Source organism: Ursus americanus, chromosome 10, assembly GCF_024610735.1.
Source record: "Ursus americanus isolate L20-20 chromosome 10, mUrsAme1.1.p, whole genome shotgun sequence".
Lineage (NCBI taxonomy): Eukaryota > Metazoa > Chordata > Mammalia > Carnivora > Ursidae > Ursus > Ursus americanus.
Window position 1 is genome coordinate 65,496,998 of NC_142136.1, and position 18,590 is coordinate 65,515,587.

The 18,590-nt window shown below is 39.4% G+C and overlaps 1 pseudogene; it reads left to right on the forward strand.

Annotated features, from left to right (window-relative positions):
* The first annotated feature begins 9,110 nt into the window (after positions 1 to 9,110).
* Positions 9,111 to 18,590, forward strand: part of LOC123791801 (large ribosomal subunit protein eL15 pseudogene) — a 34,951-nt pseudogene continuing 25,471 nt past the window's right edge.

Below are 18,590 nucleotides of genomic sequence, written 5' to 3' on the forward strand. Positions count from 1 at the left end.
ATTTCCCAGATTCTGGTACATTAAAACAGCTTTGGTTCCAACTTGGAATTTTATAGTTCCATATTAAATTTTTGTAAGTCCTATTTGTAAGTCTTCCTCCAAAATAAAAAAGAATACAGCCATGACCCTATCAACGTATCTGGCTTTCCGACCTTGCCAGTGAAGATTATATTAGTACTTCTGAGCATGTTATGTACTATGTTGCAGTCCACACACTTCAATAGCTTTTCTTTTTACTACACAATCAAGTTGAATTTGAAAAAGGCAATATACAGATCTTTCTTTAATATGACCTTATTTCACTCATTCCCCAGAACAAGCCACTGTCAGAAACAGACTCATCTCCTCGCCCTCACTCTCATGCATACGCATTATGTACCCTCTCGTTACCTGCTAGGCCCAGTGGTCAATGCTCAGCCAGGGTGGTGTTCTGCCCTGCAGTTTTCCAATAACAATGACCAGCACTGATCTCTCCCCTGTCTTGGGGAACTTACAAGTCCTATGTTGTCCACTGATCGGTGACTTACTGTCTTTATTATTATACATGCACACACACACATTCTTACATTTATAAAGTTCTTTCTCAATCAGATTATAAACTACCGAAATAGATAATTTGGATTTCAGCTTCTCTTGAGTCTTGTATTTATTAAAAACAACAACCATAACAGCTATAACAACATTGCTGTTAATTCTCCATCTTGATAAATATAATAATGGCTTCCCCCTGCTAAAAACTCTTTATTTGTTGGCAGATCGTTCCTGGTTGCCAGCATAGACGTGGCAAAAAATTAGAAACCAGGGAAGGAAATAGAAAGCTCTAGTGAGTGGATGGGAAGGTCAGTTTGGCTTGAGGGCCTTGAATTAAATTTATTCACTCATCAAACATTTATTTAATGCCTCCTATGAATCAGGTACTGTGGTCTATTCAAAGGTGAAATAATCTGTACCTGCCTGTAAGGAGTTCACATACTCACATTCTCTAGGGTGAGACGACAAGAAATCAATATTTATAACCTCGTGGGATAAGCACTATAATATGTGTTTGCATAGAGTGTGATGGCGGCATAAAAGAAAGGAAGCAAAATGAGTCTGATTGACAGAAAGTGTCTCAAAGCAGGATTCCTGGAGGTGACTTTTGAGCTGGGCCTTAAAGAAAGTAAGATTAAGCTAGGGTCATAGGGGAAGGTCATTTAATACGAAGGCAGGATCATGTAACCTAGAAGAGAGGCAAGAAAATATGGGGTATGGTCAGGGAATCGCAAGTAGTTCAGTACAGCCAAAGAGTGGAGTTCCCTACAGGAGAGTAGGAGGAAAAAAGTAGGAGGAGAGTGAGACAGAAGCCAAATCGTTGTATACCATGGCACTCAGACATGATCCTGTGGAGGACAGGGAGCCATGGGAAGGTTTTTAAACAGGCCAATGGTGTGATCATATTTGCATCTGAGAAAGATCACTTTGACAGCTGTGCCGAGGATAGATTGGAGGGGAGGAGTCCGAAGACAGGGAGATAATTTAATATTATAAAAGAGAAATGATAAAGGGCTGGACAGGCTAGAGGAGCAGTGGAGACAGAGAGGCGGGAGCCAATTTAAGTAACAGGAGAGGGTATGAAATGAATAGCACTCGAGGATGTTGTTGTGAAAGTGACAGAGAGGAACCTAGATTGACTATCACAATGATGGCTGGAGTGATAGACTGGATGATATTGCATTCTATCAAGAGAGAAACTCAGGAGGAGGATGGTGGGAGGAAAATGAGGACATATTAAATTTGCAATGTCAAGGTTGGGATGGTCATTTAGCAATTCATTAGGATATAAGTGTCCTGAAGATGAAAGAGAAATTTGGGCTGGAATTATCAGCCTGTGCAGGGCAGCTAAAGCCAAGGATATGAATGAGGTTTCTCAAAAAGAGTAGAAAGAATAGAGAGAAGAGGGCTGAGAACAAAGCCTGGGTGATCTCACCATGTATTTTGTGGTTGTTCCGCAGAGTGTAAGATCAACTTACTGTGATTAAAATTTGGGGCTGAGGTGAGGGTTCCAAAGCTGGTCAGAGTCTGTGTAATTTAGACTTTCTGTTGGTGTCAATGGAGGGAAAATGGAGTCTTCCTTATTGGCTCGACCAGGTGTGTGGCAAAAAGGAAAGAAGGAGGGGTAGAGTTTAAAAGCTGTCAGTCAATCATGGAGCTCGACTTTATTACACCCTCAACCCTACTGAACTCCATGCTGGCTCTGGATGACATCTGGACTCAGATATTTACATGACAGAAATAAGCTTCAAACTTATCTATGCCATGGTATTTGGGGATTTCTTTGTAACAGCAATCTAAACTCTACCCTGCCTGATACAGTGAGTGATGTCGTGAAGCTGTAAGAAGTAACATCCTCAAAACACATGAAAGAGGGATGAAGATATGATAGCAACAGGGAGGGGGATGAAAAAGAGAAGGCTCTACAGAGTTGTCATATAAGAAAGAAAGAAAGAAAGAAAGAAAGAAAGAAAGAAAGAGAAAAAGAAAAGAGGAAGGGAGGGAGGAAGGAAGGCAGGGAGGGAGAGAGGGACAGAAGGATAGAGGGAGGGAAGGAAAAAAGACAGAAGAAAGAAAGAGGGAGAAATAATGGGGTGCAAGTCTGAGAGAAGGCTGGGCCCCCTCTTGCTGTCCTAGCCCTTACATGAGCTATGGACCTGATACATAGGGAAAAGAGAAAACACTCCCTTCAAAAGGATGGCAAGAAAGATGAGTCCTTTGAGAGAATGATAGTTTACACTTAAACCAAATAGTTGAAAGGCGAATTACGTGAGAAGTGTGAGCTAAAATGGTGTGTTTACAATAAATTAGAGCTCCCCTGGGGCAGAACAGATTCACTGTAAGAAATGAATCAGGGAGGAAGCATGGCGTAGCTGGAAAATGGGATTCGGGAGTGGGTGAAGAATGGAAGGGAGTGGCATATTCTCCGCCCTTCACGAGAATGGCAGGGAGGGGAAAGAGAGGAACTAGTGGACTCCGGGTTAGCTGTGAGTGATTGACCTAAACTTTTGATGTTAAGTAACACTTGGACTTGAATCTGTATGTGGTGGGGAAGTGACAGCATTTGAGACAGGTATGATCAGACTGACCTTTTAGAAAATCTAGTCTAAGAATAAACAGAAAAAGTGAAAAATTAGAGGTGGGTAAAGTAGTCAGGAGACAGAACAATTGAATTTTACTTGGTCGAAGTGTTACAATTTGTATAAAATCTACAAATGCAATTGGTAGGAAATTGACATTCTTCCTCCCGGCTTCTAAAGCACTTGTTTCTACTTTAATTATAGAGCTTAACCACCTAGTAGTATGCTTTTACTGTTTTCACTTTTGCCTTCCCCATAGCCTGAGAACCCTTTCTGAACAGGGCTGTCTTTTTCACACCTGCATCCCCAGGGGCCTGGGCCTGACACAGGAAGGCATTCAGCAACATGTTTGTAGGGGAATACATGACGCTATTGGAATATTTAATACATATGGTGACTAGGCCTCCTACCAAAAGAGTGACAGCAGGAGTAGAGGGAAAGGACAGCAGAAGCATTTAAAAGAAACAGTGGCAGAACATGGTGAATGAATAAAGACAAGAGAAAACTGAGCACAACCACAGTAACCACACTGAAAGACAAGTCAGGCTACAACAGGCAGACATTCGACTGGAGACAATGGGAACAGGCAGACATTCAGGTGCCCGTCCAGGAACCTGGTCACTGCCTCTCATTTCAGCTGAGAGTTGTTGAGGCCTGGGGGGTGGCATGGAGGGTAGGTGAGGGGAGGGATCAGGGAGAGCAAGACATGGTTTCCTATTATATGATACAAGAAGAATCATCATGTAAATTCGAAAGTACCCAGTCAACAGAAAGCCCAGAAGTAAAAGACAAGGCTTAGACCCAGATGAGTGTGGGAAGCTGGACTAAGCTATTGGTGCTCTGGTAACACTTTAGGGATGTTTCTTATTCCAAAGGTCTCTGACGTTTGAGCTAAAGCCTCTATAATACGCAAAAATGTATTTTGTCAACATCATCACTTAATACGCAATGCCTTCAGAGAGCATATGTATAGAACATTCTATGTGTAAGTGAATAGAAATTTTGTGACTAAACTATTTCAAGGAATTAAAACAATATAATCAACTGTCTGGGTCTCAACTAAAGCAGAAACAAAGGCAAGGATTACGGCTATAGACTTAGTGAACTGAATATCAAAACATTCCAAAAGAGCATAGAATCAATGAAATTTATAGAATGATCAATAGCAATATAACAAACATGCTGACAATAAAAAAAACCCTGATACTTTGTATCAGAGGGGAAAATCTATTAATACAGTGTTCTAAAAAGACAGAAGACACATCAAGATATTTCCTAGAAATTATTTTATTCTTTCCTAAGAAAAATTATTCATAAAGAGACACTTTACACTTCCTCCAACCAAGTGGCTGGCACCTAAGAGGAAGATACACTGAACGTTTCTGAATTAGATCAAGTTAGTAAAAACAATGATGCTGGGTGTGAAGTAGTGATTGTGGGTTTATTTGCACTCCTGGAAGGAGGCACATTTAATTTAGCTTATGGCTGAGATCTATCTATTCGACAGAGTGGCCCAAAGGAGAGCTGATCAGCTCAGCCCAACACTGGCCACAGTAAAGACAGCTCTCCACAGGGGAGGCTCAAGTTTCCCTGTTTTGCCTAGAGATGCTGCGTTATGCAAAGTCAAGCTATCGTGGTTTCCAGGGTGCTCACTCTACCTGTCTGTTCAACCACAGCCCGAGCCATCAGTTTTACCCACAAACATCCTTCGCCAAAGACAACTGGGGTCCCAAGGAATGTCGAGAAACTGTTTAAGAAGGTGAATGTCACTTTTGTGACAGGGCCCACTCTCATCATCTCAGAGAAAGGACGATGTTATTAAGGGTTGCTCTAAGGCTTTTATTTTGACCCAAAGCTTGTTTCCAGATACCAATATATTACCTTTCAATGATCCTAGTGTGATGAATGCCTATCAGTTATCTGAATGTATCTTAATACATTCAACCCAGATCTGCTTATTTTAACTTATGGACAATGGGCAGAAATTAGTTGGAAAGAATCAGCATGACAAACGAGCATCTACAGCAAGAAGAAGGCTACCAGCACAGAATATGTAGGCAATTGGACAGAAATTCCTCTGTCTCATTTTATTGCTGGAAACAAGCTTGTTTTACAACTACTAAATCACACAAGTACCAACCCATTTTCACCCATCTCTTGAAATTGAATCAGAAATAGTAAAATAACAAAGACTTCTGTAAAAATGACTGAAACAATGAAATGTGTTTCAGTGTGTTTTCCCTACTCCAGTTAATGTAAATGTGTATAAGGAAAATTGTATCGTGTGTATGCATCACTTCTAGTAAGAATACTAGGTCAAAAGTCATTGCGTTTCATTTCCGTCACATATTAGAACTTATAAGGTGTCCGTGAGCTTCACCAGCCACAGTTTGTCTATTCTAATCAGGTTTCCTTCTGAAACCAGTTCCCTAGGGAAGGAAGGGCTGCTCAGGGCTGAGCCAGAGCTCCCGAGGGACAGCCAAAACGGAAACCTTCACTCAGCACTCTAAATACTAATCCAACCTCCCAGGAAGAATAATATTTTGACTTAACTGGTTCAAAGAAATAATCCCAAGGTTCTTCATGTGTTTCCTGGGCTTTGCAGTGAAAGGAAGGTTATAGTTAGGGCACGGATTTAAATGCGGAGGAGGAGAAACCACTATTAATTTCGCCTGCCAAAAAATCAATACCTGTTTTAACCTTTCTCTCCCTTTCTTTCTCACTCCTTCTTTGGCTTTAGAAATAAACTCTGTGTTTATTCTCTCCTAGGATTCATGGGCTTGTGTGAGAACTTAGGAAAGTCAGTCAACAACTTGTTTAGACAATCCCATTAGGAAAATTGTCTGAGCCAGGAGGCCATCAGAATGCAAGCCTTCATCAGGCACTTCTATTTGTCATCTTCAAACCCTATTTTCTTGTCCCAATCACCTACAATTACTAGGGAAAGGATCTCTATTGGAATGTAAATTCTCAGAATTCAAATATTTTACAGTTTTCTGATGGGACATCAATTTCTCCAACAGAATGCATTTGATGATGTCTATAAATAGGAGATCACTGCACCCCAGGCTGTTTCCAGTGGAGGAAAAACAAGAGCCTGTAAATGGGGAAGGGCAGGATGGACCCAAAGAGTACTTCCCATTAAGACCCGTAATCTCAGAATTTGGGTCACAGAGACAGCATCACACTCTTCTTGCTTTCACTTTGGCCCTCTAAGGTTTTAAAAGGCTCTTCTTGAAGCATTGTCAGCATTAAGATGTTTATCTCCTCCTTCTAAGATTCTTGCAAGTGGTAATAAAATTGTTTTCATTTCATTTAAGAAGCCAAGCCAAGTTTTTATTACATTCAGAAAGGCTGCTGTCCAGCTGTTTGGACACCAACGGCACATGAATGTAATGACAAGCAAAGTCAAGAGCTGGCTTAGAAGACTAGACCTTTTATCCAGTTACTGGATGCCAGTCTATTTCTGTTCCAGAATTTCATTAAGAATTGTTTCTAGGGGCGCCTGGGTGGCACAGCGGTTAAGCGTCTGCCTTCGGCTCAGGGCGTGATCCCGGCGTTATGGGATCGAGCCCCACATCAGGCTCCTCTGCTATGAGCCTGCTTCTTCCTCTCCCACTCCCCCTGCTTGTGTTCCCTCTCTTGCTGGCTATCTCTATCTCTGTCAAATAAATAAATAAAATCTTTAAAAAAAAAAAAAGAATTGTTTCTAGCATCTTAATCTGTTTCTGATCCAGGCTAAGGTCATGGAAAGCTCCCTTCATCTCTGCTTCTTCAGGCCAAGCTTCTGCTAAACTAACAACATCCCCCACCTTTTTGCACGTGTCTGGGAAGCTCATATTTTTTAATTCTTTTTTCATCTTCCGTTCTCCTAAACCCAGTGCCATTATTTCCCTTCCAGAACAGGCAGAGGGGTGCCTTGCATTACGTAACAATAGTTTGTCTCCTATCCCATTGCACAGAAGTACCAAGTGATTTGTAAGATATAGCACATAATCTAAAGAATGACCTAAATACACCCCTATGCACGTACATACATGAACCATCTCCACAAGCATACATAAGAAATGGATGATAAGGGGTTTCTTCTGGAAAAGGGAGCTGGGACATTCAGGATAACTGGGTAGAATGGAGACTTACTTCATACTGTCTCTTATGATGTTGGAGTCATTTTACAATGTGTTTTCCTCTTCAAAGAAAAAACTGTATTTAACTGTTAAGAGGAAAAAAACAGTGTAGAAAAAAATGCATGGGATAAAACAGTGTCTGCATTATGTTCCTATTTGGATAAACAAAAGGATCTGTGTATATACACGAAAAATTGCTAGAAGGATACACAAGAAACTTGATATTGGTTAACTCTAAAGAGTGGGACTGGTGTTCCAAAGTGGGTGAAAGATACTTTAATCCTTAATTTTTTTAATTATAAAATAAAATTTACATATATGAAATGCGGGTGGATTAGGGAAAAGAAGACATGATTTCTAATGTAGCAATTTCCAAGAAGGAGCATGTGCCCCTTAAACTGGGGTGTTATTTAAATAACCAAAGCTTCCATCCCAACACACACACACACACACACACACACACACACACCAGAAAAGCCAGACACAAACGTCACTGGCTTGACTGAGTATGATTTTATGTCTTATCAGTAAGAATGAGCCATCCAAGCAGCATGCCTAGTTTATCACACATCTAAGCCATTTTTCAAACTTTTGTGTCATTAACAATGTGTCAAACACAATCTGCTGCATTGTCAAGACTACATGAGAGAAACAGAATTCTGGTTTCCAATTCCTATGTCGTGAATTTATGCAACATGCTTCCTTTTAAGACACCCCTAAGTTTGATTAAAAGAGAGGCACATTTGCAGGCTGAAAATTAGAGTTACCTGGAGAAAGTAGGTAAAACAAACAAACAAACAAAACATATCCCTACCACTTTGATCTCTTCCTGGGAACTAGGGACAGTGACTATGGAAAGATACTCCTCTCTACCGCCCTGTTCTGTTTTCCTCACAAGAGAACCACCCAAGTTTTCATGGGCATGTCAAACCTCACCAAAGAATGAATTAGGGAATTCCAATCTGTGTGTGATTGTGTTCTGGCGCGGGGGGGGTGGGGGGAGTCTTCATGTCACATTTGCTCCGTGTTTTGTGTGAAACAACAAGAGCAACCACAAAGGTAGTATAGGTAGCCATGGACAACCTACGCCGCATAATCGGTTCAGTGTTTACAATGTACATGGATGTTTTATCTTCCTACCACCAAAGCATATTAAATCTCTCTCTCTGGGGGGAAAGCCTCAAATCTATATTTCGAACAAGCTCCCCAGGCAAGACTTAGGTATACCATTGTTTGAGAATCAGGAATCTAAGAAAGAAAGGCAATAATCGCACCCTGGCTGACATTGATGGAACGCTTTCTATTTTCCAGCTACTGTCACCACCCTCCTGTAAGCCACCTTCATTACTCACCTCAGCATCTCTTCTGGTGTCTCTGATTCTGCTTTTACTCCCCCACCACCAACCAGAGTCTTTTAAGAGATAAATCATTTTGTGCGACTCTATTCCTCAAGGTCTTCTAATGGCCTCTCATCTCATTCTGAATAAAAGTCCAGATTTTCCCATGGCCTGCATAGTCCCACATGAGCTGGCCTCTCTAACTTCTGTAACTATCACCCTCTGCCTCCTTCATGCTGCGCCAGCAACTCTGAGTCCCATTCTTCCCCTTGGGGACATCAAGGACACTTCCACCTTCAGTTCTTTACATTTACTATTCCCTTTGCTTGGGAAAGCTCTTTCCCGAGTGATACACAGGGCTCACTCTTCACTTAACTGAATATTCAGTCAAACTTTCTCTCTTTAGAGAGGCTACCTGTGGCAAGCAGCCTCTAAGATGGTGTCCAAAGATTCCCAACTGCTGCTGTTTCTAACCTTGTATAATCCCCTCCCCTTGCATATGCTTTTAGCCAATAGAATATGGCAACATTTAGGGGATGTCACTCCTATGGTTAGAATACAAAGATTGTTACTTTCGTCTTGCCGGGAGACCCTCCTTTGCTGCCTTTGATGAAACAGCTGCTCTATTGCAGAGTCCCAAGTGGCGAGTAACCAAGGGCAGCTTCCAGCCAATAGTCAGCAACAATCCAAAAGCTCTTGAGGCACTAAATCCTGTCAAGAACCAGGTAAGTGAGATTGAAAATGGATCTTTCCCCAGTCAAGCCTCGGAGTGAGACCCCAGCCTTTACAGAAATCTTGGTTGCACCCTTGTAAGGGATCCTGAAGTTAAACCATGCTCAGATCCTTGAGCTACAAAAACTTTGAAATAATAATGTATGTTGTTCTAAGCTATTAACTTTAGGGGTAAGTTTTTACTCAAAAATAGATAGCTAATACAACTCTTTGATTACCTTCTATGTAATAGAATCTACCCATTCATCCTCTGTCTCCTAATCTTGCTTTATGCTTTATTTCTTCTTAGTTCGTATCATCACCTAGCACATATTCACTCGCCCCTATTCCATAGATGAATTTTTGTCTGTCTCTGACTACTGGGATATTATGCACTTTCACTTACTATTATATGTCCAGGACCTAGAAGAGTACTTGGCACATTATAAAATCTCAATCAATATTTACTGAATTAGTGAATTACTCATTGAATTCTTCCAACGAATGCATTATATATGTATATTACTTTCTATTTTTTGATGAGAAAACAGATACATGAAGACTTTAAGAACTTGTCAAGATGTGATACAGGTAATAGAGGTAGGATTTAAATACAGTCCGTCTGACTCTTGACTTTCTCCATTATATCAATGTTTTCCAAACTGGGGGTCCACAAACTCCTAAGGGTTTCAGACTACTTCTCAGGCATTAATTTTTTCTAAGATTTTATTTTTAAGTAATCTCTACACCCAACATGGGGCTCAAACCTACAACCCCAAGATCAAGAGTCACATACTCCACTCAATAAGCCAGCCAGGCACCCCAGGCATTACATTTTTTTGATTAAAAAATTAATTTGTATTGAACTTGGAAATTTAAGCATATCCTGCATCATCTGGATGACCGCTATTTTACATATCTTGAGTCATCAGTGTTGAAGTGTGTGTATACGATTAGGTTGGCTCTGTATTGGTTATCATAGCCTTCCTGATTGCCTGTCTGTAGGCTGCAAGCTCTAGCATCAGATGCAAAGGGAAGAGACTTACAGAGACTGCTTAACCAGCTCCCGCAATTGCAGAAGCCAAATCCCAGTAACAAAGCCCTTAATATATTGATTCTGTTTTTCTGATTGAATCCTGAATGGTACATTAGCTCAGTATATACCCAAATAAGGCTGTAAAGTGGGCAAATGCAACCAGTAAAATTTGATGGTACCTTGCCTGGAATTTCAACTGAAGGATATCTTAGCAAAAGAGCTCACTGCTAGATAGCTATCAACATCTTGTGCCGGAATTTGCCTCTCAGCCTCTGCTTTTCTCAGCCCCTGTCTCCCTCCCTATTGCACTCCATATCCTGCTCCCTTCTATCTCAATGGCCAGAGTGAGCCTGTTTTGGAATGGTTTCTTCTCCAAACAGGAAGCATGGAAAAATCTAAAAAGAGTCAAGGCAGGTGCTGATGGTTAGGGATGCACTGTCGACCGGATAGGTGGCAACCACAAAGCAGCCTTCCCGTAGGTTCTGCCACAGATGCAGCCCTGGCATCTCTGTGAGTCTGAACTTATAGTCGCTACAGCTCTTACAACCCCGCCCAGGTACTCATATGGCAACAATCACAGCATTTACTATGCATGGACTCATTTCCCAGAAGTCTTATGCTATCATTTCAGAGATACATATTTGCAAAGGAAATATTTTGGCCTCAACACAGGAGAAAAGCTATACTTGTGAATCAGAGTGTTCACATCAGGAATGCTCTGGACATAACTTTAAACCTTGATTACACCACTTTGAGAAACAACAGACAGAAATGGCCTTTTGAAAGAGCAAATTCACATTTTAAATGTCATCAAGCCAAGATGTTTCTTACTCTCCTAGCTTTTTAATCCATACCTAAGTAATCCACACTTAACTTTTAGAAAACTTAGTCCTCTCCTTCCAGCTGGGCAACATGGTGATTCTATTTTGCAGATGACATTGTCCTGCATAGGTGAGAACAGCCCAGTTAATATATTTTTTTTATTTGAAGTCCAAAACTAGTATTTTGGGTAGACTCTTTATTATTTATATGAGTTTCACTTTAAAAAAATGTATTCTAAAGATTAACTGTATTTTATCACTTCGCTGAAGTCCAAGCAGCTTCAATTTTTTTCTTTAACCATTTTCTTTGTTAATATTTTTTCCAGAGAAATAATTATAACTATGTATGGAACACCTACTATGTGCCATGCTCCACGTTAAGAGTTTAGCCAGTTATTCTACTTATCCTCACATTGGCTTGGTGGGGTGGGTGTTATTATCTCTGACTAGCACCAGGTCACAGAGCTGGTAGGAACTTCCTCAACCCTAAGTAACCTGACTCCAGAGTCTGTAATCATGACCCCTTCTCTGAATCTACCAACTCTGGTTAGTTATTGTGTGTTGCAGAACTTCAAGGCCTTCATTAGTATTTGCGCAGAACTAACACTGTTTTACAAAGTTTGGTTTTGACCCTACCTCCAAATATCCTCCAGTAGTCTGGCCAAGCTAATATGGTCTTCCATATGGGCAAGAATTTTATTTTGAAAATTTTAAAATTTAAGTTGTGACCCTTTTTTCCTAATTGTGAATTCTGTAACCCTATGTAAAACTCTCCCAATGCACTCTAATTCAGGAAATATGTATCTACGAGCCTGCCTGTGGATTATGACTCAGTAGGTTCTCATCTTCCAGCTATCTCAGGAGGTCACATGGAAGCCCTTTTCATCATATTCTATTGACAATATCTCTGGAAAAATCAAACAAACTTCAAATTTCTTACAGGGACAAACCTTAGTCTATAATGCTCAAAATCCTAAAATACTGATAGCATTCTGCTCACTTCTTTTACTTCTAAAGATAGATTTTTGTTAAGCTTGGCCCCTTCTTCAAATTTCCAGCTATCTCAGGTAAAGACTGGCAAATAGAGATCATCTTACAAGTCAAATCCAATAGATTGGTAATAGATGCCAGCCAAGAGAAAGATCCTGTAGTTTTATGTGGGTTCAGGAAAAAAGAGCACAGGAATAAATGGAGGAACTCTATTAGAAACGCAGGGAACCAGCATGGTGGCCCAGGTGCCATGTATTTGCTCACCCTACCTTGTTTACACTGATTCTACCTGTATCTCAGGTCAAGGCCTAGTAATGTAATCAGAACAAAAGAAGCAATATCGACCAGCATCAACACAAAGACCCAGTTCGTTGTTTTATTGTTGATTATAATTTTAGAGAATTTTAGTCAGGATGACTTCCGTTTTATTGTCTTCAATGCTTCTCACAGGAAGGTAACTTTTGAAGCATTTTCTAAAATACAGCAAAATGTGAGTTGTTTTTAGATTTGTTCTGAGATTAATTCAAAAATAGTAGTATGATAGCTCACTGCATTTTATACCAGCCCAAATCCATTATACTTTGCATCAAACATGATGGGAATTTTACTAAAACTCATAAAAGCAACTGTGGGATTTGAGGAGATGATATATACATGTGGAGACAAATATTGTGTGGATACTAAACAAGCTCCTCTTCTCTATCCTTGAAAATTTTACACCTTGACCATGGTTTCTAGACATTTACAACCATAATGGTTGTGACGTTTTGTGAAAATTACCAGTTACAAATAAATATTTTCAGTGGTATTGCTTTCATCTCCAACTTAATGCAAAATTATCTTTCTTGAAGGCATGAGACGTTCTCCACTTCTCAATCAAGAGAATTCCCAAAATGCTTGGGTTTTTTCCAGAGTGCACTGTTGTTTCCACATGTCAAGACTTCTAGGGAAGCAGGCAAATTGAACACAAAGTCTATCTTCACCACCTTTTATATCACATTTAAAATTAAAGTTAAGGGGCTCCAGGTTGGTTCAGTGGGTGTAAAACTGGTTTCTGCTCAGTTCAAAATCTCAGGGTGAGATTGAGTCCCACATCAGGATGCATACTCAGCAATCTGCTTTCCATTCTCTCTTCCTCCGCTCCTCCCCAGGCTTGTGCGTGCTCTCTCTCTCTCTCTCTCAAATAAATAAATAAATGTGAAGAAACAAAGAAGCAGAAAGCCTGAAAAGACGAAGAGAGCAGGAACAAAGGCAGCACATACAAGAGATAAAACAAAATCTAGAAGCTGGAAGATAGATTATGAGTGGTAACTGAATTCCAATACCTGAGAAAAGTACAGTCTAAATCTAAAGTAGGGGAAACTAACAAGAAGTAAATTGATGCTCACCTTACGGCGCTTCGGAATGCTCTGGATATGGCAGGAATAAGTTCTAAAAGGGCGGTGCACAGGGCTGCAACAGGAGGATGAATTGAAGGACTGGCTACATTTTTAAAGGGAAAATTGACCTTTTCTGTTGCAATTATCTCTTTCCAAGTACAACTGAAACCTAGAGGTTTACTCTCTGGAGAATTAAACCTGAAAGGATCTGGTATTGCTCATAAGAGATACCACTGAGGGCAAAGATGAGGGACTGTACTAAAAACAGGGAAGTTATGTGAATGTCGACATACTGAGATCTGAGAGTTTCAGCAACCTTCATCTGTCAGCTTCCAGAAAGCTAGAAGCTGGCTTTTTATGTCCCTTAAGCAATAATCTGAGAAAACTGATTTGTCCAGGTGAAAGGACCTACTGAGATACAAAACTGAAGGTCCTGAAACAAAATAGCTGGGCCACAATCAATCATTCTATATTCAAGCTCAATTGTTCACAAGGTGTACCCATAAACATCAACTTCAAGGTAGCATGTTTTATATCTGTTTTAAGCATGACCACTACAAAGAACAGAGCCAATTAAAAAAAAAGAAAGAAATTCAAGACAGCAAATAGAACAGAAAATATTCTCAGAGACTTAAGAGAAATTTCATTCTTTTGTTTTTTTTCTTTTAAGATTTTATTTATTTATTTGAGAGAGAGAGAGTGCAAGTGCACGGGTTGGAAGGAGGGGCCGAGGGACAGGGCCAGACAGAATCCCAAGCAGACTCCCATTGAGCATGGAGCCCCACAATGGGCTAGATCCCAGGACCCTCAGATTGTGACCTGAGCTAAAATCAAGAGTTAGCCGCTTAACCCACAGCTACCCAGGCGCCCTGAAAAGAAATTGCATTCTGGAAAGACTTCATTTTAAAGGATTATTCAGATAATAATAAAGAGTTCTTGGAAAATATAAATATAATGCAAAAATTCAATGGAAGAGTTGAAAGCTGCAATTTAATAAGTACCCCAGAAAGAAAAAACAAAAAACAAAAAACTCACAAAGGGATACAAAATACAAGGGAAGACAATGTTAGTGGATCAGGACTTCTAGTACTGGACTAATAACAACTCCAGAAGGGACAAAGAGTGAAAACAGAGAGAAGAAAAGGATTAAACAAATATTTCAAGAAAATTCCTCAGAATTGAATAACACAAATTTCCAAATTGAAAGTGCTGAGAACAATATAATAAAAAAGATTTGTCTTCCTGAAAAGTCATGTCTATATGAAATTTCACAATATTAAAGACAAAAATAAAATGCTAAAAGCTCCCAGAGGGGAAAATAAAATTGGTCACATTTAAAGAGTCATGAATAAAAATGACATTGTACTCCCCAAAAGCAAGAATGGAAATTAGAAGACAATGGAGCAAGGCCTTCATAATCCTGAGGAAAAAAAACTATTCCTAACATAGAATTATGTGCCTGGGAAAACTATCAATCAAGGTTGTAGGTAATATGAAAATATTTTGAGACATTTCATATTTCAAAAATTTTACTTTTGGAACATCTTACCTTATGGAGTTACTAGAGGAAGAACTCCATGAAAATAGGGAGAAATCTAAAACAAGAGAAAAATTGGCTTTCGGGATGCAGTCAGTTGAACACAGGGGAAAGAAGAGAATGGCAGTGATGATAATGTGTAGTAAGCCTAAGAAACAGCCATTACAAACTGATGTAGAACAGAGGACTCCAGCATTGTTTCTAAGAAAAAAAATAATACACATACACGCACACAATGGGGAGCTATCTTACCTGTTGCATTGAACCCACTGAGGGGAGACTTACACTTGTGGCAAAAGTGAAATACTCTTAGGGCATTAAAAAAAAAAAGAGGTAACTATCATCTGCAGGGAAATCAGAAAGTTTTACAAGAAGGGAAATATAATCATGGATACCACATGACCAAGGTCTGACTAATAAAATAACTTAATGGAATTTGTAAGATAGCTGTATGGGGAGGATAAGAGAATAATAAATACTTGGTGGAGGGGAAAGGGAGTACATACGACAGAAGAAAGTTAATGAATAATATCCAGAACAACTAAAAATCAAGAAATAGAATGATGAAGTTTTTTTTATATGTAACAAATACCAGAAGAACCGAAAAAGTTGAAAGTTGTTGTCTCTGGGGGATGGAAATTAGTCACAATGAGGGGCAAGACCAGAAGTCCATGTTTTTCATGTTAAATTCTGTAATACTGTTTATCTTTAAATTATGTACATGTATAAATTGGACAGAAATAAAACATTGTCTCTTTCAAATTAGTGTATGAGCTATCAGGCAAATAATTATCTTTTGCGATAGCCTAAACTTAGTAGTGAGCATTTTTACATTTCTAGTAAAAAACTCCTTCCACCTTTATTTTTAAATTTCTGCTGGAGACCAAGTCCCCATTGTCAAAATTAACTTGAAAACTAAGATAATTATCAGAGGAAAGACTGTTTTGTTCCCCTGAAGAATAATTAGGTGCTCCGATTCTCTTATCCACTTTGCCTTTGCAAAATTCATCATAGAATGATAAGTAACTCTAGAATATGGAAAGACAACTTCTCCTGGGAAATTTTGACAATCACAGAAGTGAATTTGGGGCCCAAATTCTCAGGATAATAGCCTCAATCCTCCTCTCTAAGAGAAAGGCCAGTCCTTTGACAAAGAACAGCAGCAGTGGAGTAATGAATTTAAACCTTCTGCTCATTAAATCTAAACACTCCTGTTTGGTGATTGAGGTCAAGCAACATGACAATGAGGGGAAAAAGGACAGGCTCCCCTTAAGTCATTGTGCAAGCTGAATCTTTTTTAAGGATTTGTCTTCTAATTTATTCAATTCATCTGGGATAAATGCTTGCCACAAAAAAGAAGCCCGCTACTAGGTGGGGAATAAAGGCTGACTAGTGACTGCGTAATTATTTCTGTATAGGGCATGATAACCGACACAGATAACCTCTCTCAATCTTTGTGATGCCCTCTACTTTTAGGTCAACCCATATGATTTTTCGGCAAGAGTCCATATAACAAAAATCTTCATAGAAACGAAAATAAATGAATGCTTGAACCTAATTTGCATATCAATGCAGTTTACTCTGTTTTCAAAATGTTAACCTGAGTCTTAAAAAATCTATTATTTCTTTCTGGTCTATAATTACCAAATAATTGTATTCATCATTCTTAGAGCAATTTTCAAAGAGGTCTCATTACAAAGAAAAGTTTCCAATTTCCCAATTTTCTTTTTTATTATTAGAAAATCTCTCTTTACAAAGTACTATCTGATACAAATTTCTGGTAGATAAATGTTACATTGAGCTTTTTCAAAATTATTTTCTTCTTATTTCTTCAAACATCTGAAGAACTCATTAATACGACACCCTATAGGCAATAGGAAATACTGAGGACATCAAAAACAATGCCTGATGTGTCCCAGAATGTAATGCTGTCTTTCAGATTCAAAGGCGATACTAATGATGTGTGTGCACGCAGTTTAAAAGACCAATACACAGGCAAGAGCATTTCTCCTCACACTCTGTCCACATGAAAGCTGAGCTGTGATTTATAGTTGCAAACAGGGTTTGCTGAGCCCACAGGTGTTCCAGAGGAAGCTACTTAGACTCCGCTCAGCCTGAAGCCTTTGTTGGGAGGTAGCTCCTTCATCCTCACAGATGCCTTATCTGTTGCCACTGCTAGTTCTCAGCAGCCCGCAGCTGTGCTACATTGTTTAAAACTGAGCCTCAGGGCTTCCTTAAACTGTTTATTCTGTCTTCCTTGATTGAGGTGGTCCCACTTGCGCTCACTGCCCAGGAGCTGCTCCATCGGGCTGCTGTCACTCACTCCCCATCATCTCCAGATGAGCCACGTCGGGAGACTGGCTTTGTGCCACGACTAGCATTTTCCTAGTGATGAGCACAAGTTGCACTGGTGAAATTATGCAAGAGACCAGGTTTGCAGGCTTCTTGCAATCTTTTAAATGTTTTGTTTTTTGGGGTTTTTTATGGTATTACTCCCTTTGCCCTGAGCCAAGCCTAGAGTCTATTGCTGTGTTGGCACCACATTGGGATTCTTGATACAGTGTTTGTACTTTGTTTTCCTGGCAATCAAGGGAATGTTGGATTTTGTGCTACAAAAACAGACAACTTTTTATTTTAGCTTGCCATGAAAAATCCTTGGATGTTGTGGATCTTGTGTGACCCACGCTAGTAGAGAATATTGGTCTTTTAAGGTCCACTGTAGGTTCATTTGTAACTTAAGTGATGAAGTCACCCATGATCACATCACAGGTGTGGGGGTCTTACAAGAACCACCCAGAAAGGCAGGACAAAGATACTTTTGTTCGTTCATGTTCATGGGTACTCTCATGAGTTACTCTATTCCAGAATCTCACTCTGGTCCATGGTTTTCTACATTCTATATCCTCTCCTTGGGCAATTCCATCAGATAAGAATATGCTGGAAACAAGGTAGAAACTTCTACCTTAGAAATTTCTTTTCTTTCTTTTTTTTTTTTTTTTTCGTGAAAGCTAAAACTTTGGGCACCAGTGACCATGAGATACTTACTTCATCACAACTCAATAAAAGATGTATTCACCTAGAACCCACATGCACCATAACCTAAAAAGTCACGAATTCTTAATAATTTTGAAAAATACAAGAGAATGCCTCAAAGTTACAGCGTTAAAAAAAATTCCATGGCCATATAGACCAGCCTTGTACTTATATTGAGCTACTCTGCCAGAAAAGTATTACAAATCAAAATAATGCAAATAAAAATTATTTTTGTAACAACATTATTAAGCTGTATCTCATGAACTATACAATTTGTCCATTTAAATATGTACAATTCAATATTTTTTTAAATCAGTGATTTTTAACATATTCAGAGTTGTGCAATCATTACCACAATTAATTTTAGAACTTTTTCATCAACAAAAAGAAACCCGTACTCTCTGTCACCCTCATGCCTTCCATATCCTCCCTGTAAGCCCTAAACAACCACTAATCTACTTTCAGTCTTTATAGGTTTCTTTATAGATTTGCCTAATCTGGACATTTCA